Source organism: Bos mutus, chromosome 1, assembly GCF_027580195.1.
Source record: "Bos mutus isolate GX-2022 chromosome 1, NWIPB_WYAK_1.1, whole genome shotgun sequence".
NCBI lineage: Eukaryota > Metazoa > Chordata > Mammalia > Artiodactyla > Bovidae > Bos > Bos mutus.
The window spans coordinates 55,301,995-55,326,249 of NC_091617.1; the positions used below are offsets into that span (position 1 = coordinate 55,301,995).

The following is a 24,255-nucleotide window of genomic DNA, read 5'->3' on the forward strand; positions in this document are numbered from 1 at the left end:
TTAATAAGTAGAATCAGAAGTGAGATTAAACAGAAAACTTCAAATCTACATGCACAAGTCATCCAAAATGATAATTCTAAATGATCACATATCTGTACCATGACTTTCTTTTGTCCTCATTTCCAGCTAGTGGAGTTATGCCAGCCTGCTTAGATCCATAAACTTTCAGACCTTGATCTCTATTTTAGCCTCTTATGAATGTCAGTATAAAAGTTTTTTTTTCCTGTGCAATATGTAAGATGCAAGGACACAGTATGCCAAGAACTCATTACAGAATAGGTAAGAGTTGATTCGTGAGGATGATGGGAGAGGTTGAAAATTCTCTCTTACTCATTTTGTTAGAGCCTATCTATCCCCTCAGCATTTTCGCCATTTAGGGATGGGGCTAATTATGGCAATGAATTGGAAAATGAAATGGGATTTCTGAGAGACGACTTAAATTATTGTAAATCCTGTAGCTTATTAAATTTTGTGTAAACCCCTCTCTCTCAGTTTAGCTTCAACTGGATTTTTTTAAGTTTACTCTCTCAGCATGATAGATACCATGTTGCCAATAATAATTCTAATAATCTGCACCCCAGTAGTCCTGCTTTTAATGTATGAAACTCCAGGATACTATGAGGCAGAGCAACAGGGGACATGATGCATCCTTGTCTCTGATACATGCCCTTTGAAGGACAATTTGGGTGATTTAAAAGCCCCTTCTTAGGCTTGTTATATCTGGATATCCTTCACCATTAATACATCTAATGAAGATATATTTGTAAGCTGAAATGTAAAAGCTGGAGTCAAATGGCATGATATGTCAGTATCCTGAAATAAAGGAGTTGATATCTGGTTCCTTTAAAACCATATGTAGATTAGATGGAAGAAGTGGAGTTGCTTCTTGTGATGGCACTCTGTGACATCCCCTCCTCATGGAGTTGTTTACCGTCATGTTCTTTTAGCCCTAAAGTATTTAAGAGTCAAATTTATAGTATTTCTGTTAGAATTGCATTTAACTGACTCCCTTCAATCCTATTTTGCAAAAGCTCAGGAAATACTGTTCCCCACTACTTCCCTATATACCCTGAGTGTGTGTGTGCTAAATCACTTCAGTCTTGTCTGAATCTTTGCAACCCCATGGACTGTAGCCCACCAGGCTCCTCTGTCCATGGAATTCTCCAAACAAGAATACTGGAGTGGGTTGCCATGCCCTCCTCCAGGGATCTTCCCAATCCAAGGATTGAACCCAAGTCTCTTAAGTCTCCTTATTGGCAGGTGGATTCTTTCCTGCTAGTGCCACCTGGTAATAAGCTGTATTCAAAAAGAAATATGTGATATTTCCTTGAGTATTGTGCCCTTTTACTCAGTTTAGGAAAATTTTTGCCTAAAGATCAAGAAAGACTCTCTTTTTCATAAGCCCAATAGTAGTTAATTTTATTTATATGTAAGGGAGTGAGTAAAGTCAGTATTCCAAGAGTCATCCAATAGAAAGATAGTCACAAGCTTCTGTTTCTTTTCTACACAAAGCACCATTAAGTTGAAAAAATCAGACCCTATACACCAGTTTCTCAGCCCTTTGCTACTGAGGTATATTTTGCTCCAGTAATCTGAACGGTAATGACCTTCCCTATTAAGAAGAAAAAGATCTTTAACGATCCAGCCCTTTGGAACCCACCTGCTTGTGTCATGGGCTTCCCTTGTGGTTCAGCTGGTGAAGAATCTGCCTGCAATGTGGGAGACCTGAGTTCAATCCCTGGGTTGGAAAGATCCCCTGGAGAAGGGAAAGGCTACCCACTCCAGTATTCTGACCTGTAAAATTCCATGAACTGTATAGTCTATGAGGTCGCAAAGAGTCAGACATGACTGAGTGCCTTTCACTTTCACTTTGCTGGTATCACCCACCTGGGGTGGAGGACTTCCTTTATATTCAAAAGTGTTATATATTCAAATGTTTATATATTAACAATGATAATATAAAATTACAACTTTTTCCCCCCTCACTTGTGGCAGGAGGAATTGGGTTTCCTCTAGTCCTTAGCAGAAATATTATAAGGTAGTAACCATGCAACAATTTTTACAACTTACAAAACAAAAACCATGAAACAACTCATATTTTTGTTGTTTTCTATTATAACTGTCTTGAGAATGGAACAGCCCAAAGTCTCCTAATTTATCTATTTCCCACGTATAAAGTATTGAACTGTGAACTTCTCAAAACACATGTATACCTGTGGCGGATTCTTTTTGATATTTGGCAAAACTAATACAATTATGTAAAGTTTAAAAATAAAATAAAATTAGAAAAAAAAAAAGATATACTGAAGTCCTAACCCCTGGTACCTATGCATGTTATCTTATTGAGAAATAGGGTTTTGAAGATGTAATCAAGTTAAGATGAGGTAAAATAGAGCAAACCCTGATCCAAAATGACTGGTGTCTTCATAAGCTGGGGAGACAGAAACACTCAGAGACAATGCCATTGATGACAGAGCCAGAGATCAGAGTGGTGTACCTGCAAAGCCCAGGAGCACCAACAATCAACGGCTGCTACCAGAAGCAAGGAAGAGACTCAGAGAGAGAGAGAGATCTCCTGAGATCTTGGTTTTGAACTTCTAACTTCTAGAGAACGTGCAAAGAAATTCCTGATTTTGTAAGCCACTCAGTTTGTGGCACTTTTTTATGGCAGCCCTAGTAAACTAATACACCATGTGAAGGAGATTACCACCTGACAAACAACTAGGAAGCCAAGATGCAGGCTATTTCTGGAATCCCTTGAAACATTCTGCTCCATAATTTTTCCTATTTCTCGGGGGAACAATGACTCAATCCCACTTGAGGCTTTGAAAAACCTTGTATTAGCCCACTATCCAAGGCCAGAGCATGAAAGGAGGATATTGCTGGCACTTAATGACTTGGAACAGCCTGGGATTGATAAAATAATGATATGCAGTGTGACATAGACTAGTGTTCATTGCTTCTAGACAAGGATGCTTTTACTTGAAGAGCTTGAAACTTATCATCCAAAGGTTCAATGGTTTTTTTTTTCTTTTAAAATTTATTTTCAATTTTTATTTATATTGGAGTATGTCGTTGTTGTTATTTGTCGCTAAGTTCTGTCTGGTTTTTCCAGTGGTCGTGTATGGATGTGAAAGTTGGACTGTGAAGAAAGCTGAGTGCCGAAGAATTGATGCTTTTGAACTGTGGTGTTGAAGACTCTTGAGAGTCCCTTGGTCTGCAAGGAGATCCAACCAGTCCATTCTGAAGGAGATCAGCCCTGGGTGTTCTTTGGAAGGAATGATGCTAAAGCTGAAACTCCAGTTCTTTGGCCACCTCATGCGAAGAGTTGTCTCATTGGAAAAGACTCTGATGCTGGGAGGGATTGGGGGCAGGAGGAGAAGGGGATGACAGAGGATGAGATGGCTGGATGGCATCACATGAGTTTGAGTGAACTCCGGGAGTTGGTGATGGACAGGGAGGCGTGGCATGCTGCAGTTCATGGGGTCACAAAGAGTTGGACACGACTGAGCGACTGAACTGAACTGAAGTTCTGTCTGCCTCTTTGGTGACCCCATGGACTATAGCCCAGGTTTCTCTGTCCTTGAAATTTCCCAGGCAAGAATATTAGAGCGGGTTGCTATTTCATTCTCCAGGGGATCATTCTGACTTAGGGTCAAATCTGCATCTCCTGCATTGGCAGGTGGATTCTTTACCACTGAGCCACCTGGGAAGCCCATATTAAAGTATAGTTGATAAACAATGTTGTGTTGGTTTCAAGTTTATAGCAAAGTGATTCAGTTATTCATATACATGTATCTATTCTTTAATTCTTTTCCCATTTAGGTTATTACAGAATGTTGAGCCAGATTCCCTATGCTATACAGTAGATCCTTGTTTGGAGAAGGCAATGGCAACCCACTCCAGTACATCCATGGAAAATTCCATGGACGGAGGAGCCTATTACGTTGCAGTCCATGGGATCATGAAGAGTCGGACACTTACTGAGCAACTTCACTTTCACTTTTCACTTTCATGGATTGGAGAAGGAAATGGCAACCCACTCCAGTGTTCTTGCCTGGAGAATCCCAGGGACAGGGGAGCCTGGTGGGCTGCTGTCTGTGGGGTCGCACAGAGTCGGACACGACTTAGCAGCAGCAGCGGCAGGAGATCCCTGTTGGTTATCTACTTTAAATATAGTAGTGTGTACATTTCAAATCTAAAACTCCCAATCTATCCCTCCCCCTCACCCTTCTCACCTGATGACCATAAGTTTGTTCCCTGTGAGTCTGTTTCTGTTTTGTAAATAAGTTCATTTGTATCTTTTTTTAAGATTCCACATATAAACAATATCATATGATACTTGTCTTTGTCTGATTACTTCACTCAGGATGATAATCTGCAGGTTCATCTATGTTGCTGCAAATGGCATTATTTCATTCTTTTTAATGACTGATATTCCATTTGATATATGTACCACATCTTTCTTAATTTTTAATTGGAGGATAATTGGTTTGCAGTGTTGTGTAGGTTTCTGCCACCAACAACGTGAATCACCATAAGTATACACATGTCCTTTCCCTCTTGAACCCCCATCCCCGACTCCATCCCACTCCTCTAGGTTGTCACAGAGCACAGGGTTGAACCCCCTGTGCTATACAACAACCTCCCACTAGCTATCTGTTCTACACACGATAATGCACATGCCTCAGTGCCACTCTGTCAGTCCCACTTGCTCTTTCCCCTGCTGTGTCCATTCATCTGTTCTCCATGTCTGTGTCTCTATTCCTGCCCTGCAAATAGGTTCATCAGTCCCATTTTTCTAGACTCCATATATATGTGTTAAAGTATGATATATTTCTTTCTTTCTGATTTTCTTCCCTCTGTATAACAGATACTAGGTTTGTCTACCTCACCGGAACTGACTCAAATTCATTCCTTTTATGGCTGAGTAATACTCCATTGTATATATGTACCACAACTTCTTTATCCATCTCTTGATGGACATCTAAGTTGCTTCTGTGTCCTGGCTATCACAAATAGTGCTTCAAAAAACTATGTCTTTCTCTGGAGATACATCCAGGAGTGGCATTGCTGGGTCATATGGTGGCTCTATTTTTAGTTTCTTAAGGAGTATTCATACTGTTCTACATAGTGGCTGTACCAATTTACATTCCCACCAACAATGTAAAATGGTTCCCTTTTCTCCATACCCTCCCCAGCATTTATTGTTTGTAGATGGCCATTAGGACTGGCGTGAGGTGATACTTCATTGTAATTTTGATCTGTATTTCTCTAATAATCACTGACCTGGGCTGCCCACGTTGTGCTAGTATTAAAGAACATGCCTGCCAATGCAGGAGACACAGGAGACGTGGGTTTGATCCCTGGTTGGGAAGATCCCCTGGAGGAGGATCACTCCAGTATTCTTGCCTGGAGAATCCAATGGATAGAGGAGCCTGGCAGGCTACAGTCCAATAGGGTCGCAAAAGGTAGGACATGACTGAATGAATAACACTTTCACTTTTCACTTTCTATTGTACATATATGTCCTCTCTGCTTTATCCATTCATCTACTGATGGACACATGAGTTGCTTCCATATCCTGGCAATTATGAATAATGCTACTGTCAATGTTGGGGTGTATGTATCTTTTTGAATTAGTTTTTTTTTTCCAGATTTATACCCAGGAGTGGAATTGATGGGTCATATGGTAGCTCTGTTTTTGAGAAGTACCCATACTACTTTCCACAGTGGCTGCACCAATTTACATTCCTACTGATAGTGTAGAGGGGTTCATTTGGCATCATATCCTCAGCAACATTTGTTATTTGGGTTCTTTTTTCAAAAAAGGATTATGGCCATTCTGACAGGTGTGAGGTGATTTCTTCAGTTCTATTCTTCTTCTTTGGGACCTTTGGTGTGTCCATACAGATTCTAAAATTATTTGTTCTAGTTCTGTGAAAAATGCCATTGGTATTTTGATAGAGATTGCACTGAAATCTATAGATTGCCTGGGGTAGTATGGTCATTTTAACAACATTAATTCTTCCAATCAAGAACACGGTGTATCTTTCCATCTGTTTGTGTCATCTTCAGTTTCTTTCATCAATGTCTTAGTTTTCTGAGTACCTACCTCCTTAGGTAGGTTTATTCCTAGGGATTTTATTCTTTTTAATGTGATGGTTGATGGGATTGTTTCCTTAACTTCTCTTTCTGATAGTTCATTGCTAGTGTATAGTTCAGTTCAGTTCAGTTCAGTCACTGAGTCATCTCCAACTCTTTGCCACCCCATGAACTGCAGCACGCCAGGCCTCCTGTCCATTATCAACTCCTGGAGTTTACTCAAACTCTTGTCCATTGAGTCGGTGATGCCATCCAATCATCTCATCCTCTGTTGTCCCCTTCTCCTCCTGCCTTCAATCTTTCCCAACATTAGGGTCTTTTCAAATGAGTCAGCTCTCCACATCAGGTGGACAAAATATTGGAGTTTCAGTTTCAACATCAGTCCTTTCAATGAACACCCAGGACTGATTTCTTTTAGGATGGACTGGTTGGATCTCCTTGCAGTCCAAGGGATTTTTAAGAGTCTTCTCCAACACCATGGTTCAAAAGCATCAATTCTTCTGCATTCAGCTTTCTTTATAGTCCAATTCTCACATCCATACATCACTATTGGAAAAACAATAGCCTTGACTAGATGGACCTTTGTTGACAAGTAATGTCTCTGCTTTTTAATATGCTATCTAGGTTGGTCATAGCTTTCCTTCCAAGGAGTAAGCATCTTATAATTTCATGGGTGCAATCACCACCTGCAGTGATTTTGGAGCTCAGAAGAATAAAATCATCCACTGTTTCCACTGTTTCCCCATCTATTTGCCATGAAGTGATGGGACAAATGCCATGATCTTAGTTTTCTGAATGCTGAGCTTTCAGACAACTTTTTCACTCTCCACTTTCACTTTCATTAAGAGGCTTTTTAGTTCTTCTTCACTTTCTGCCATAAGGGTGGTGTCATCTGCATATCTGAAATTATTGATATTTCTCCTGGCAATCTTGATTCCAGCTTGTGCTTCATTCAGCCCAGAGTTTCTCATGATATACTCTGCATGTAAGTTAAATAAGCAGGGTGACAATATACAGCCTTGATGTACTCCTTTTCCTATTTGGAACCAGTCTGTTGTTCCATGTCCTGTTCTAACTGTTGCTTCCTGACCTGCATATAGGTTTCTCAAGAGGCAGGTCAGGTGATCTGGTATTCCCATCTCTTTCAGAATTTTCCACAGTTTATTGTGATCCACACAGTCAGAAATAGATGTTTTTTTCTGGAACTCTCTTGCTTTTTCGATGATTCAGCAAATGTATTTGATCTCTGGTTCCTCTGCCTTTTCTAAAACCAGTTTGAACATGGAAGCTCACAGTTCACGTATTATTGAAGCCTGGCTTGGAGAATTTTGAGCATTACTTTACTAGCATGTGAGATGAGTGCAATTGTGCAGTAGTTTGAGCATTCTTTGGCATTGCCTTTCTTTGGGATTGGAATGAAAACTGACCTTTTCCAGTCCTATGGCCACTGCTGAGTTTTCCAAATGTGCTGGCATATTGAGTGCAGCACTTTCACAGCATCATCTTTCAGGACTTGAAAGAGCTCAACTGGAATTCCATCACCTCCACTAGCTTTGTTCATAGTGATGCTTCCTAAGGGCCACTTTACTTCACATTCCAGGAAGTCTGGCTCTAGTGTATAGAAATGCAATAAATTCTTGTATAGTAATTTTGTATCCTCTAACTTTACTGAATTTGTTGATGAGTTCTAGTAGTTTTTTTATAGCAACTTAAGAATTTTCTATGTATAATATCATGTCATCTGCAAACAGTGACAGCTTTACTTATTCCTTTCCAATAATTTTTATTTCTTTTTATTTCTTCTTCTTGTCTAATTGTTGTGACTAGGACTTCCAAATACTGTGTTGAATAAAAGTGGGGAGAGTGGGCATCTTTTTCTTGTTTCTAGCCTTAGAGGAAATGCTTTCTGTGTTTCACTGTTGAGTATGATGTTAGCTATAGGCTTGTTGTATATGGCCTAATTTATTATGTCGAGGTATGCAGAGACATTACTTTGCTAACAAAGGTTCATCTAGTCAAGGCTATGGTTTTTCCTGTGGTCATGTATGGATGTGAGAGTTGGACTGTGAAGAAGGCTGAGCGCCAAAGAATTGATGCTTTTGAACTGTGGTGTTGGAGAAGACTCTTGAGGACTGCAAGGAGATGCAACCAGTCCATTCTGAAGGAGATCAGCCCTGGGATTTCTTTGGAAGGAATAATGCTAAAGCTGAAACTCCAGTACTTTGGCCACCTCATGCGAAGAGTTGACTCATTGGAAAAGACTCTGATGCTGGGAGGGATTGGGGGCAAGAGGAGAAGGGGACAACAGAGGATGAGATGGCTGGATGTCATCACTGACTTGATGGACGTGAGTCTGAGTGAACTCTGGGAGTTGGTGATGGACAGGGAGGCCTGGAGTGCTGTGATTCATGGGGTGGCAAAGAGTCAGACATGACTGAGCGACTGATCTGATCTGATCTGATCTGATGTTCCCTCCATACCTTCTTTCTGAAGAGCTTTTATCATACCAGGATGTTGAATTTTGAAAAAGCTTTGTTTTCATCTGTTGAAATGATCATATGGTGTATTGTTCAAGTCCTTTCATTAATGTTTTGTTGAGGATTTTTACATCTATATTTACCATGTATATCAGTTTGTAGTTGTCTTGTTTTGTGACATCTGTGTCTTGTTTTGGTGTCAGAGTGATGCTCTACTTGTAGAGTAAGTTTGGCAGCATTCCCTCTCCAGTAGTTTTTTGGAATAGTTTGGGAAAGATATGAGTTAACATTTGTCTAAATCTTTATTAGAATTTACCTGTGAAGTTGTCTTGTCCTGCACTTTAATGGTTTTTAATTTATATAATATATTGCTTTCATTGCTAGATTTGTTAAATTGCTAAAGATAAGTCCTTTACATCTTATATAAATTTTTTATAGAGGGCCAGATAAGACTTCTTCCTTTCAGTGTGATCTATGTCAAAGTAACTAGTCCCAATCCATCTCAGTTCATTGGTTCTAAGAATGATTATCCTGGCCTTCATGAGTTTTAACTCAAATAATCCTTCCAAATATAATATTTTCCTTCACCCTTGGCTTAGAGGTCAGGCCCTCAAGTAACTACTAACAGTCACACTAGTTGATTTAAGTTAAGCTGACATTTGTAATTTATTGACCAGCACTGGATTTGTCTAGGCTACTTTCCAGTGTCAGAGAAAATTTATAAGAACCTATAATAAATAGAACTCTAGGACTGAGTAAAAAAGTAATAATAATAATAGCCCTCATGTAGTGGTAAGTTTGAAATGGGATGGTTGTAAATGTAATAGAGTTGATTGAAGAAAAAAAGTGAACTGACACTTCTGACACTGTATTGAAAAACTCTATGAATAAAATTATACCATGTAGTGAAACACAAAAATTTTGTTGTGCTTATAATTTAATTTTGTTATTTTTAAAAATACACTTTATTCAGGTATGATTGAGGTATGATTGACATGTAAAAGACTGTACATATTTAACATATTTAATTCAATGAGTTTGGGGATAAATATACACTCATGAAATCAATATCACCATCAAGACCTTAGCTATATCCATCACCATCCAAAGTTTCGGGCCCCTTTATTATTAATTAATTAATTTCTTATGGTACAAACACATAAAATAGTATTTACCCTTCTAGAAAATTGTAAGAACATAATATGGTATTGCAAGCTGTAGACAATATGCTATGTAGTAGATCTCCAGAACTTATTTTGTGTAATTGAAACTTTATACTCTGTGACCATCTCCTCATTTTCCTCCCCGCCTGCTGCTGCTGCTGCTGCTTCTGCTAAGTCGCATCAGTCGTGTCCGACTCTGGGCGACCCCATAGACGGCAGCCCACCAGGCTCCTCCACCCCTGGGATTCTCCAGGCAAGAACACTGGAGTGGGTTGCCATTTCCTCCTCCAATGCATGAAAGTGAAAAGTGAAAGTGAAGTCGCTCAGTCGTGTCCGACTCTTAGTGACCCCATGGACTGCAGCCTACCAGGCTCCTCGGCCCATGGAATTTCCCAGGCAAGAGTACTGGAGTGGGGTACCATTGCCTTCTCCTCCTCCCCTCCTGCTGCTGCTGCTGCTGCTGCTGCTAAGTCGCTTCAGTCGTGTCCAACTCTGTGCGACCCCATAGATGGCAGCCCACCAGCCTATTCCTTGGCAAATATCATTCAACTCTGCTTCTATAAGTTTGAATATTTTAGATTCCACCTTTAAGTGAGATTATGCAGTATTTGTGTATTTGGCTTATTTCATTTAGCATAATGGCCTCCAGTTCCATCCATGTTGTTTCCAAAAACAGGATTTTCTTCTTTGTAAAGCTGAATGATATCCCATTGTGTGTATAAACCATATTTTCTTTATTCATTAATCATGGGTTGACAGTTACGTTATTTTCACATTTTGGCTATTGTGAATAATGCTTCAGTGAACATGAGAGTGCAAGTATCTTCTCAGAATCCTGCTTTCAGTTCCTTTGGGTAAATACCCAGAAGTGCAATTACTAGATCATGTGGTAGTTCTACTTTTAATTTTTTGAGTAACCTCCATACTGTTCCCCACAGTGGCTGTGCCAACTTTTGCTCCCACCAACAGTGTACCAGGATTCACTCTTCTCTAAATCCTTTCCAAAATTTGTTACCTTTTTTTTTTTTTTCATGCAGTCATCCTAACATGCAATATAAGATCTCACTGTTTGATTTGCATTTCCCTGATGGCTAGTGATGTTGAGCAACTTTTGCCCTTTTGTGTTATTAAATTTTTAGAGAAATGTCTATGCAGGCCTTTTGCCAGCTTTTTAATCAGATTTCTAATCAGTTTGTTTAGCTATTGAGTTGTAGAAGTTTCTTATATATTTTAGACGTTAACTCTTTATCATGTATATGGTTTGCAGTTATATTCTCCCATTCCATAGGTTGTCTTTTCATTTTCTTGATTGTGTCCATTGCTATGCAGAAGCTGTTTAATTTAATGTAGTCTTGTTTGTTCATTTTTGCTTTTGTTTTCTGTGTTTCTGGTATCATATGCAAGAAATCATTTCCAGGACCAATGATATGCAACTTTTCCTCCATGTTTTCTTCTAGGAATTTTATGGTTTCAGATCTTATGTTTAAGTCTTTAATCCATTTTGAGTTGATATTTATGTATTATGTAAGTATGTGTGTGTGCTCAGTTGCTCAGTCATGTCCGACTCTTTGCAACCCCATGGACTGTGCCTGCAAGGCTCCTCTGTCTATTATGTAAGATAAGGGTCCAATTCCATTTTTTGCATTGTGTTCAGTCGTGTTTTACTCTTTGTGACCCCATGGACTGTAGCCTGCCAGGTTCCTCTGTCCATGGGGATTCTCTAGGCAAGAATACTGGCTGCTGCTGCTGCTAAGTTGCTTCAGTCATGTCCGACTCTGTACGACCCCATAGACGGCAGCCCACCAGGCTCCCCGGTCCCTGGGAGTGGGTTGCTATTCCCTTCTCTAGAGATCTTCCCAACCCAGGAATCAAACCTGGTCTCCTGCATTGCAGGTGGATTCTTTACTAACTGAACTATCAGGGAAGCCCCCTTTTTTGCATATGAATATCTAAATTCTCAGAACACTATTTACTGAAGCGATTGTCAGTTTCCCACTTTGTAATCCTTGCTGCCCTAGTTGAAAATGAATTGATTTTATTAGCAGAGATTTATTTCTGAGTTCTCTATTCTGTTCCATTGGTTTGTGTGTCTTTTTATGCCAGGCACTAGCCTCATGCTGCAGTGGGCCTGATGCCTGAGTCCTATTTCTCTATATTATTCTCTCTGAATGTGCAACTATAACCTGTATATCACCTCTCCGGTAACAATTCTTCCCATATAGACTTGAAAATTATTTACTGTAACTTACATGCATTTTCACTCACCTAGAGCCAGACATCCTGGAATGTGAAGTCAAGTGGGCCTTAGAAAGCATCACTATGAACAAAGCTAGTGGAGGTGATGGAATTCCAGTTGAGCTATTTCAAATCCTGAAAGATGATGCTGTGAAAGTGCTGCACTCAATATGCCAGCAAGTTTGGAAAACTCAGCAGTGGCCACAGGACTGGGAAAGGTCAGTTTTCATTCCAATCCCAAAGAAAAGCAATGCCAAAGAATGCTGAAACAATTGCACTCATCTCACACGCTAGTAAAGTAATGCTCACAATTCTCCCAGCCAGGCTTCAGCAATACATGAACCGTGAACTTCCAGATGTTCAAGCTGGTTTTAGAAAAGGCAGAGGAACCAGAGATCAAATTGCCAACATTTGCTGGATCATCAAAAAAAGCAAGAGAGTTCCAGAAAAACATCTATTTCTGCTTTATTGACTATGCCAAAGCCTTTGACTGTGTGAATCACAATACACTGTGGAAAATTCTGAAAGAGATGGGAATACCAGACCACCTGACCTGCCTCTTGAGAAACCTATATGCAGGTCAGGAAGCAACAGTTAGAACTGGACATGGAACAACAGACTCGTTCCAAATAGGAAAAGGAGTATGTCAAGGCTGTGTATTGTTCCCCTGCTTATTTAACTTATATGCAGAGTACATCATGAGAAACGCTGGGCTGCAAGAAGCACAATCTGGAGTCAAGATTGCTGGGAGAAATATCAATAACCTCAGATATGCAGATGACACCACCCTTATGGCAGAAAGTGAAGAGGAACTAAAAAGCCTCTTAATGAAAGTGAAAGAGGAGAGTGAGAAAGTTGGCTGAAACCTCAACATTCAGAAAACAAAGATCATGGCATCCGGTCCCATCACTTCATGGGAAATAGATGGGGAAACAGTGGAAACAGTGTCAGAATTTATTTTTGGGGGCTCCAAAATCACTGCAGATGGTGATTGCAGCCATGAAACTAAAAGATGCTTACTCCTTGGAAGGAAAGTTATGACCAACCTAGATAGCATATTGAAAAGCAAAGAATGATGGGTCATTCTTTTGCACTATGTGACCAGCTTCAGAAATATCATTAAATGTTGGATGGTCTCAGAGAATTTGGTCAAACCACACAAAAGTCATTTAGATTTAAGCAGAAACTTAACATGATCCATCTTCCCACTTTCCACTTTTGTAGGCCGTCTCCTAAAAAAACAGGGCTGTACCCAAGTCCATGGAGTTCTCAAACTATATACTAATTTACTGTTTTGAACTTGTAGTATGAAAAAGTTTCTTCAAGTCCTGTGTCACTCAGGCTAAGAGTAAACTGAATAGACTGCCTGCATAATATATAAAGATTTGTTAATATTCTATTTTGCTGGAGCTTCTCCATTATACTCTATACAACAGTCTGTATCTAATGCAGACAAATTATTAATATATCTATATAACAATAGACTATACAGTGGACTAGCTGGAATGGCTTAGAATGTACACACAAATTACTTTTAGCATTTGTTTTAATGTATTGACAGTCTTCTCTGATTACTGTAATAAGATACTTTGAGCTCTTCTGTAGTCAAATACATTCTAATCTAGCCTAGCATTTCCCACAGATATTGTTCAAATGTATGTTTTTATAATTTTATAAATCAGAGCCCCATGACTGGTGTTCACACATACTGCATTGTGGCATGGAGAGATTAGTACCTCTTCTGAGAGACACTGGGTCAAATTTCCCTTTATAGGCTGAATGGCCCCATTAATACCATAAATTTAATTATTTTACTGATTGTTGGTTGTTGTTGTTCAGTTGTTAAGTCATGTCCAACTTTTTCCAACTCCATGGACTGCAGCATGCCAGTCTTCCCTGTCCTTTACTGTCTCCTGGAGTTGGCTCAAACTCATGTCCATTGAGTCAGTGATACCATCCAACCATCTCATGCTGTGTCACCCCCTTCTCCTCCTCCCCTTAATCTTTCTCAGCATCAGGGTCTTTTCCAGTAAGTCAGCTCTTCGCATCAGATCAGATCAGATCAGTTGCTGAGTCATGTCCAACTCTTTGTGACCCCATGAATTGCAGCACACCAGGCCTCCCTGTCCATCACCAACTCCCTGCGTTCACTGAGACCCAAATACTGGAGCTTCAGCTTCAGTGTCAGTCCTTCCAATGCTTATACAGCATTGATTTCCTGTAGTATTGTCTGGTTTGATCTCTTTGTGGTCCAAGGGACTCTTAAGAGTCTTCTCCAGCTCTACAGTTGGAACGCATCAACTCTTTGGCACTCAGCCTTCTTTATGGTCTAACTTTCCCATACATGACTACTGGAAAAATCATAGCTTTAACTATACAGACCTTTGTCAGTGCTCAGAATAATAAATTATGACTAAATAGGTCTCACCAAGATCTCTATGAACCTTTCTCAAAATGTACATTTCACAGAGTTAGAGCAAATAAAACATGCAGTATTTAAGTTCCTATGATAATTGTTCATCCAAAAACTATGAAAACTGACCATTGAATGTTCTGTTAGAGGATAGAGGGAGAAAGAGAATGCTGACTCTTTCTTCCATCCAAGATGAGATGATTGACTTAGAGTGAATGCCATCACTGCCAACTGTACCTGTCCTTAGAGGAGTTATGCCAAAGGCCAATATACTTTCTCCCTTTGAAACACATCTTTGGTTTTGATAAAACTCTATGGCTGCTTTTAATAAAGTTTGGGTGTCCACATCTGCTCTAATGTATAAAAGAGGAAGATGTATACTTAGTAGAAGACTGGACTCAAAAGTGCTAATATCTGAATGTAGGGTGATATTTTTAAAGCTAAGACTAAAAGGGAATAGAATAATACTGAACTAGTCTGTAATTCTCTTGGTACCTAAACATGTCTCCTTCATAGCTTATTTAGAAAAATAGAGCAAAACAAAAATTAAGTTAAATTCAGAGAAGGAAGCCACCTCTACATTGGCAGGTATTTGCACATATACATACAGTGTCGGCTCTCCTGGTATATCCTTCCCCTTCTTTCCAGAGCTGTCAGTATCCACACTGATATTTCCTTCAAGACTCCAGTCAAACATCACCCTCACCATGAAGCATTTTCCAAAGTCAAAATATTTCCCCACCAGAGTTCTCATTGGATCCTGCCTGCCTTTTCCCAGTAACCTCGATTGCATTGTTTTTATTAAAGTGCTTGGTACATGGCTTAAGAGTTGTGTAGTAAATGAGTGAGTCAACCTTATCAGGTGCCCTTTGAGGACCATGTAATTGGACAAGTGCCATGAGAGGCACCTAACTTCAGAGTCTCTTAAGATTATCACTTGATAAATCAAATTATAGACTATTTCAGAGTTTAAAATTCACAGATACTCTGATTTTCAGCAAATTGGGACTCAAGAGGACTCAATCTGCCAAAGACTTCATGAGAGCAGAATTGGGAATAAGCCATTTCTTCATAAGCAGGAAGAATGTTATTTGTGGGATGATTCTGATTATTTTCTCCATTCATCTACATAACATGGTGTCTTCGCTGCATGCTTTCCAATGGCCCCTGACGCTGGCTTATTCGTGTCTGCTCTCTCTGTAATGTGGTCTTCCCCCAGGACAAATTATCTGTTGTAGGGAGGCTCAGATGCTCTTTATGGCCCCATTTGCATATTTTTTTCATTTCCATAGAAACATCTTCACTGACTCAGAACTGCCTCTGTCCTCTTAAGTCAGAGATATTTATCTTTCAAGCAGTGAGATACGTGTGACACAAGACAGATGGGACTGCTTTCCCTGCAGTCCTTACCTTATTCCTCTTTAAAGGAATTTATGATGGTCTGCCTTTAGGTTATTTATTTATATTTTGCTCCATGACCACTTTTCCAGTAATGAGTTTAAATATAAGCAGCATAAACCCATCTGGAAATAAAATTAGGCACTAGCTTCACGACAAAAGATAATTACATTATAATCAAGCTGTCATTTTCAGAGATAGTAGGAGATGAAGCATGCTATAAAATGACATGTAAAGTATATAGATTATTCTTTCAAATATCTTCCACAGTGCCTGGGAGCACCAGGATTCCTAATGCATAACATCAGACTTTATAACTGGAAATTTTCTGGGAGTGACCAAACACCTAGTTTTTGAGAGTAATGACCACTAATACTCAGGACTAAAGGCCGGAATTAGCCTTTCTGTGCGCTGGCTTCGACCTCAGCCTGGCTACACTAGGGCTACTTGGGTTGTGCCCAGTTTCAGAGAGTAAGACTTAATTTTACTTTTTTAAACCTGTCTTTATTCTGGCAAAGTAGATTTCTGTTGCCTCCTTTCCTTGACACAATCCTTGTCCAAAGGGATCTGAAAATGCCTGTCCTGGGGAGCATGACCCCATATACCTCCTGGGATTCTCTGAGCCCTTGGCTGCTCACTGAACAGTCACTGACCCTGTGTCACTTCTCTGAACTCTAAGCACGGACTTCTTCAATCTGCACTCAGCTTCCTCCCTGTTGTGATGAATTGTATATTAACCTCGTGCCTCAGATCATAGAAAACAGCATTGATCTGGGCCAGGATCCTGATTGCTGCATGAGTTTTCCTGTTTAGATTTCTGTTCCCTTTAATTATCTCCATTTTAGAAATAGTAAGGAATATTAATAATACCTAATACTTTCTGTTGACTTACTATATATCTCAGCTATTGATTTGAACATTTCACATGTATTTAATAATTTTATACACAGCAATGAGAGGTTTCAGGACCTGTGCTCTTAACCATTGATTTGTACCACTGGTCGAGATAGGCTGCATTGGAATATTATGAGATTTGATTTGGATCATGGTTACAGGGTAGGAATAAGAGGCATTGTAGGGAATATAGTATACTGGGAAATTGGATTCTTAATTAGGTATAAACTCCTATGGTATGATGATGCCATACCAAATGCAATACAAACTGACTAGAGGAACTTTTAAAATAACTCCATCTCTGGTTTACTCTGATTAAAGCCCAGGGAAGCCTATATAGGTGGGTTCAATGATAGTCAGGCTGGAGCTAAAAAGGTAGAAGAGTGGTTAAAAGAAATGAGTCAGACCTGGGTTCTGGTCTATCTCAATCAATGACTACTACAGAGACCCCTGTGCCTCAGTTTCCTCATTTGTCAAATGCAGCAACCATCTCATGAAATTGTTGTAAAGATTGAACTGATTTATACCCAGTTATTGAAGCATAGGGCTTCCCTTGTGGCTCAGCTGGTAAAGAGCCTGCCTGCAATACAGGATACTCGGGTTCGATCCCTGGGGTGGGAAGATCTCCTGGAGAAGGGAATCTTCAGTGTTCTGGCCTGGAGAATTCCATGGACTGTATATTCCATGGGGTCGCAAAGAGTCGGACATGGCTGAGCAACTTTCACTTTCATTGAAGCATAACAAGTACTTAATAAATGTTAATTATTAGTATTTTAAATATTGTCATTATAAAAAGATACTAAAAGCAGGAAATATGTCAAATTTATGTTTGAATTATGATTTGGGCTCTTTTCAGTTACAGACATAAAGCCTAGTCTACCATTCACTGCTTCCTAGGTGGCTCAGTGGTAAAGAATCCACCTTCCAGTTCAGGAGAATCAAGAGACACGGGTTCAATCCTGGGTCAGGACAATCCCTTGGAAGAGGAAATGGCAACCCACTCCAATGTTCTTGCCTGGATAATTCCATGGACAGAGGAGCCTGGTGGGCTACAGTTCTTGGGATCACAAGGAGTCAAACACAACTGAACAGGCAGGCATGCACACACTACCATTTACTGATCATGTGAACAAGTAACTTAGCTCCCTGGACTTTGGCTTCTTTATCTTTTAAATGGTGATAAGTAACACCTACTCCATACAGCTAGAATAAAATGATATAATATATATAAATTACCCCACATATAAGTGAGCACTTAAATAATATAAAAAAATCAAAGCATATAACAATAGCTATTATTCCTCATGTGTCAGCTCCAGATACTCAACTAATTAGATAACACACTTTTCAGGGTAATTGAATAAATTTTATTTTTGGACCTCATTATCTTGGACTGAAAGTCCCTTTCTATCTTAAAAATTGAACTTTTAGAAGATGATCCATTTGAATTGCAATTAAATAGCAGTCGTCTAAATAATTAAACAATAGAGTATCTATGTATAGCAACTGTTAGACAGTTTTCCTCCATCTATTTTAAAGAATTGTGGGCGCATGCTATGCAAATGGATTTTCAGGGATTTTTTTATTAACATAAATAGATGGAAATTTAAGTAACTCAAGCAGCATAGACAGTATGAGTCATAGTATTTTCATTTTTTTCTCAGATATCTTGAGTTCTATGACAGCCATGTTTTGGGAACCCAGTAACAATGAGGCCTTGTGAGGAAGATCTGAAAACATGTATTGCAGAGTGCTGTTACCTCAGATACTCAGATGTGCCCTAAGATACACCCTCTCCACCCACAGAGTTTAACTGAGATGAGATTTTCTGCCTCTTTTTGCATGATACACAGAGCAGCAAGTTAGATGAGCTGGTAACTGTTCTTAACACCAAGCAAGAGGTACCTCAGCTTACTCGATTGATACTCCATGGTTAGTATTTCTCACTGCAAAGTTAAGATAATGACTGTGTCAGGATTAGAGGTCATAATGCAAAAACAAATTACTTTTATGATATATCAAAATATCAAGTGGACCAGAAATATACCTTCTTTGCACTATTTTGTCTTATGCACTTTCTCACACAAACTGCACTGAAACACTTGATTTATGTGTCATGAATGTATTTAGAGAAGAAACTTTCAAAATATGACATTACTACCCTTTGCTTTTTGGGTTTTTTGGTTCTTCCCTAAAATCAGATGGGAAGAAAGAACATAGAATCTCGGTATGGGCTGTTTTATTATTTCGTCTTCTTTGAGGCAGCAGCTGAGGAATCAGTCTTCCTCAGTCTCTCTCTTTCTCTCACCCTTGCTCTGTATTCCACTCTTCTACTCTGACCTGAAGTGTCCACATGATGGCCTTTGCTGTGCCACATGCACAGAGCTTTGGGTATGAATCACCTCTTTCCCGTTAGCTCTCCTCCACTCCAGCAAATGCATGGGTAGCTATACTTTGAAACTTATCTTCAGGCTTAAGTGTGTCAACACCAGTACCTTAGACTTTAAGCTTCACCTTTTTTGATTGACTTCTATTTTTTTTCTTCCATCTTGCTCTTTAATTTACAGTTAATGAAGAATAGTGGAAAGGGCATGGATTACACTGTCAGACCTGAGCCTGAATGCTGCCTGCATACTTCTATGATTGTACACAAGTTACCCAAACTTATCACACTTCCATTTTCTCCACTGTAAATAGTGATGTTACCTGTGTTAAAATAAGCATGAGCTACAAATTAACTTTTCTCTGCTTTTTTCCAACCTTTCTTCCCTTCCCTTCATGTCTTCTCCACAATAGCTCAAAGCTAGCTCTCTGATCCTTCCCTTTTGTCTTTTAGTCGTTCTACCTTAGTGTTCCTCTCAATCTGGCCTGGACCCCAAGATTCACATTTCAAATCTGTACTCACTAGCTCTCGAGATTTCCTCAAATCTCTGTCATACTAACTTTGATAGTCCTTAGCCCTGGTTAAATCCAAACATCCATTTACTCTGGTTTGTTCAGTGTTAATGGTTCAAATCACATGGCAATAATTTATACTGATTTTTTATTGCAAGTGAGCCTTGATACACTTTGGCCGAAGTAAACTAACACTCCTGCAGGGGAGGAGCCAAGATGGCGGAGGAGTAGGACGGGGAGAACACTTTCTCCCCCACAAATTCAACAAAAGAGCATTTAAACGTCGAGTAAATTCCACAAAACAACTTCTGAATGCTGGCAGAGGACATCAGGCACCCAGAAAAGCAACCCAACTCTTCGAAAGGAGGTAGGAAAAAATATTAAAGACAAAAAAAAAGAGACAAAAGAGGGAGGGACGGAGCTCCATCCCGGGAAGGGAATCTTAAAAAGAGAGAAGTTTCCAAACACCAGGAAACCTTCTCACTGCCGAATCTGTGCCGAGCTTTGGAAGCACAGAGGGCAACATAACAGGGAGAAAAATAAATAAACAATTAAAACTCGCAGATTGCGAGCCCTACGGTAACTCCCCCAGCGGAGAAGCAGCGCAGACGCCTGCATGCGCCATTAGCAAGCGGGGCTGGGCAGGGAGGCGCGGCGCGGGCTGCATCGCTGAGAGTAAGAATCTGACCTGAATACCCTGAGCGCTATCTGAGCGAAATAATTTGGGCTAGCAAACCAGACTGTGGGATATTTACCACGCGAAAAGCCAGTCCTAACCTAAAACCACCAGGCCCGCGCACGGAACAAAGGACTGAACAGAGATAGCCGGCTGCTGACCTTCCCCCTCCAGTGACAGGCAGCCAGAGCCGGAAGGGGGCAATCGCAGCCCCAGAGAGACATTATCTATAAAACTGTAAGCGGGTTTCTTTGCTAACTAAAACTTCTTGGGGGTCTGGACGGTCAACATCTGCCTGAGAAGGTGCGCCGGTTTTACAACCAGAAAACCAAGTGGCGGGGAGGCGGTAAGTCGCAGCATTGGCGCTTGCCAAACACCTCATCACCTGAGCTGCTCGGACCTGGGAAGAGCACAAAACGCAGGCCCAACTGAGTCTGCGCCTCTGAGGACTACCCGAGTGCCTGAACCTGAGCGGCTTGGACCTGGGAGGTGCATGCAGCCCAGGGCCAGCCTCGGATTGTTCCCGGCGGAACAACCTAGAGTCCGAGCAGTGTGGACAGGGAGGCTACACACGCCGTGAGCGGGGGCAGACCCAGGGTGGCTGAGGCACTGCGAGTCCACGCCAGTGTTATTTGTTTGCAGCATTCCTCCCTCCCTCCCCACAGCGCGACTGAACAAGTAAGCCTAAAAAAAAAAAAAAAAGTGTCCTCCACTGTCCCCTTTGTGTCAGGCCGGAAACCAGATACTGAAGAGACTAGCAAACAGAAGAAGATATAACAGAGGGAAACGCCTTGGAAGCTACAGGCAATAGACCAAAACCCTGTGGTTACTACGGACTACATAGGAAGGGGCCTATAGATCTTGAGAAATATAAGTCTGACCAAGGAACTAGCCAAAAATGAACTGAACCCACAACACCACCAAGAATGTCCTAGATATATTTTTAGTATTTTTACGATCATTCTTTCTTTTTTTTTTTTTAATTAAAAAAAAAAATTTTTAAGTCTTCTATTGTTCCTTTAATTTTCACTTTTATAACCTATTACTTTGCAAAAAAAAAAGACCCTATTTTTTTCTTCTTCAGCAAACTTCATATATATATATTTTATAATTTTTTGACCTTGTTTTTTTTTTTTTTTTTTTTTTTTTTTCTTTAACATTGTATTTTTGAAATTCTAAACTCTACTCTAGATTTTTAATTTTCGCTTTTTGGTATTTGTTATCAATTTTGTACCTATAGTTTATTTTTATATAATTTCTGTGACTTCTTTTTTTTCTTCTTCTCTGTTTCTTTCTCTTCTTCTTCTATATAACATTGTATATCTGAATAATATCAATTTTGTACCTGTATTTTCTTTATAATTTTTGTGACATTGTTTGTTTTCGTTTGTCTGTTTTCTCTCTTTATTTTTCTTCTTCTTCTTTTTTTTTTTTTTTAACATTGTATTTTGAAATTCCAAACTCTACTCTAGATTTTTAATTTTTGCTTTTTGGTATTAGTTATCAATTTTGTACCTGTACTTTCTTTACAATTTTCGACCTTGTTTGTTTTTGTTTGTTCGTTTTTCTCTCTTTCTTTTTCCTTCTTCTTTTCTTTAACATCGTATTTTTGAAATTCCAAACTCTACTCTAGATTTTTAATTCTTGCTTTTATGTATTTGTTACCAATTTTGTATCTTTAAGAACCCAATCTTCAGGACCCATTTTTCACTAGGGAGCAAGAATACTGGCTTGACTGCTCTCTCTCCCTTTAGACTCTCCTTTTTCTCCACCAGGTCGCCTGTGTCTCCTCCCTAACCCCTCTACTCTACCCAACTCTGTGAATTTCTGTGTGTTCCAGACGGTGGAGAACACTTAGGGAACTGATTACTGGCTGGATCTGTCTCCCTCCTTTTCATTCCCCCCTTTTATCCTTCTGGCCACCTCTGTCACCTTCCTCCTTCTTCTCTTCTCTGTATAACTCCATGAACATCTCTGAGTGGTCTAGTTGTGGAGTGCACATAAGGAAGCGACTACTGGCTACCCCACTCTCTCCATTATTGATTCACCTCATCTCATTTGGGTCACCTCTAACTCCCTCCTCCCTCTTCTCTTCTCCATGTAACCCTGTGAACCTCTCTGAGTGACCCGCATCATAGAGAAACTTTTCATCTTTAATGTAGATGTTTTATCAATGGTGCTGTATAGAAGGAGAAGTTTTGAAACTACTGTAAAAATAAGACCGATAACCGGAAGCAGGAGACTTAAGTCCAAACCCTGACTCCAGGGAACTCCTGACTCCAAGGAACATTAATTGACAGGAGCTCATCAAATGCCTCCATACCGACACTGAAACCAAGCACCACACAAGGGCCAATAAGTTCCAGGGCAAGACATACCAAGCAAATTCTCCAGCAACAAAGGAACACAGCCCTGAGCTTCAAGATACAGGCTGCCCAAGTCACCCCAAAACTATAGACATCTTATAACTCACTACTGGACATTTCATTGCACTCCAGAGAGAAGAAATACAGCCCCATCCACCAGAACACCGACACAAGCTTCCCTAACCAGGAAACCTTGACAAGCCACCTGTACAAACCCACGCACAGTGAGGAAACGCCACAATAAAGAGAACTCCACAAACTGCCAGGATACATAAAGGACACCCCAAACTCAGCAATTTAAACAAGATGAAGAGACAGAGGAATACTCAGCAGATAAAGGAACAGGATAAATGCCCACCAAACCAAACAAAAGAGGAAGAGATAGGGAATCTACCTGATAAAGAATTCCGAATAATGATAGTGAAATTGATCCAAAATCTTGAAACTAAAATGGAATCACAGATAAATAGCCTGGAGACAAGGATTGAGAAGATGCTAGAAAGGTTTAACAAGGAACTAGAAGAAATAAAAAAGAGTCAATATATAATGAATAATGCAATAAATGAAATTAAAAACACTCTGGAGGCAACAAATAGTAGAATAACAGAGGCAGAAGATAGGATTAGTGAATTAGAAGATAGAATGGTAGAAATAAATGAATCAGAGAGAATAAAAGAAAAACGAATTAAAAGAAATGAGGACAATCTCAGAGACCTCCAGGACAATATTAAACGCTACAACATTCGAATAATAGGGGTTCCAGAAGAAGAAGACAAAAAGAAAGACCATGAGAAAATACTTGAGGAGATAATAGTTGAAAACTTCCCTAAAATGGGGAAGGAAATAATCACCCAAGTCCAAGAAACCCAGAGAGTCCCAAACAGGATAAACCCAAGGAGAAACACCCCAAGACACATATTAATCAAATTAACAAAGATCAAACACAAAGAACAAATATTAAAAGCAGCAAGGGAAAAACAACAAATAACACACAAGGGAATTCCCTTAAGGATAACAGCTGATCTTTCAATAGAAACTCTTCAAGCCAGGAGGGAATGGCAAGACATACTTAAAATGATGAAAGAAAATAACCTACAGCCCAGATTATTGTACCCAGCAAGGATCTCATTCAAGTATGAAGGAGAAATCAAAAGCTTTTCAGACAAGCAAAAGCTGAGAGAATTCTGCACCACCAAACCAGCTCTCCAACAAATACTAAAGGATATTCTCTAGACAAGAAACACAAAAACGTATATAAACTCAACCCAAAACAATAAAGTAAATGGCAACGGGGATCATACTTATCAGTAATTACCTTAAACGTAAATGGATTGAATGCCCCAACCAAAAGACAAAGACTGGCTGAATGGATACAAAAACAAGACCCCTACATATGTTGTCTACAGGAGACCCACCTCAAAACAGGGGACCCATACAGACTGAAAGTGAAGGGCTGGAAAAAGATTTTCCATGCAAATAGGGACCAAAAGAAAGCAGGAGTAGCAATACTCATATCAGATAAAATAGACTTTAAAACAAAGGCTGTGAAAAGAGACAAAGAAGGTCACTACATAATGATCAAAGGATCAATCCAAGAAGAAGATATAACAATTATAAATATATATGCACCCAA

General features: G+C 39.7%; 1 protein-coding gene across 1 annotated transcript in view; it reads left to right on the plus strand.

The window, feature by feature from the left end:
* NECTIN3 (nectin cell adhesion molecule 3) overlaps nt 1-4,260 on the plus strand; it is a 304,770-nt gene extending 300,510 nt beyond the window's left edge. Inside the window, exon 9 of the mRNA XM_070368935.1 lies at nt 3,116-4,260. The gene's annotated coding sequence lies outside the window, so the exon portion shown is untranslated. The remainder of the gene's footprint in view (nt 1-3,115) is intronic.
* The last annotated feature ends 19,995 nt before the right edge of the window (nt 4,261-24,255 follow it).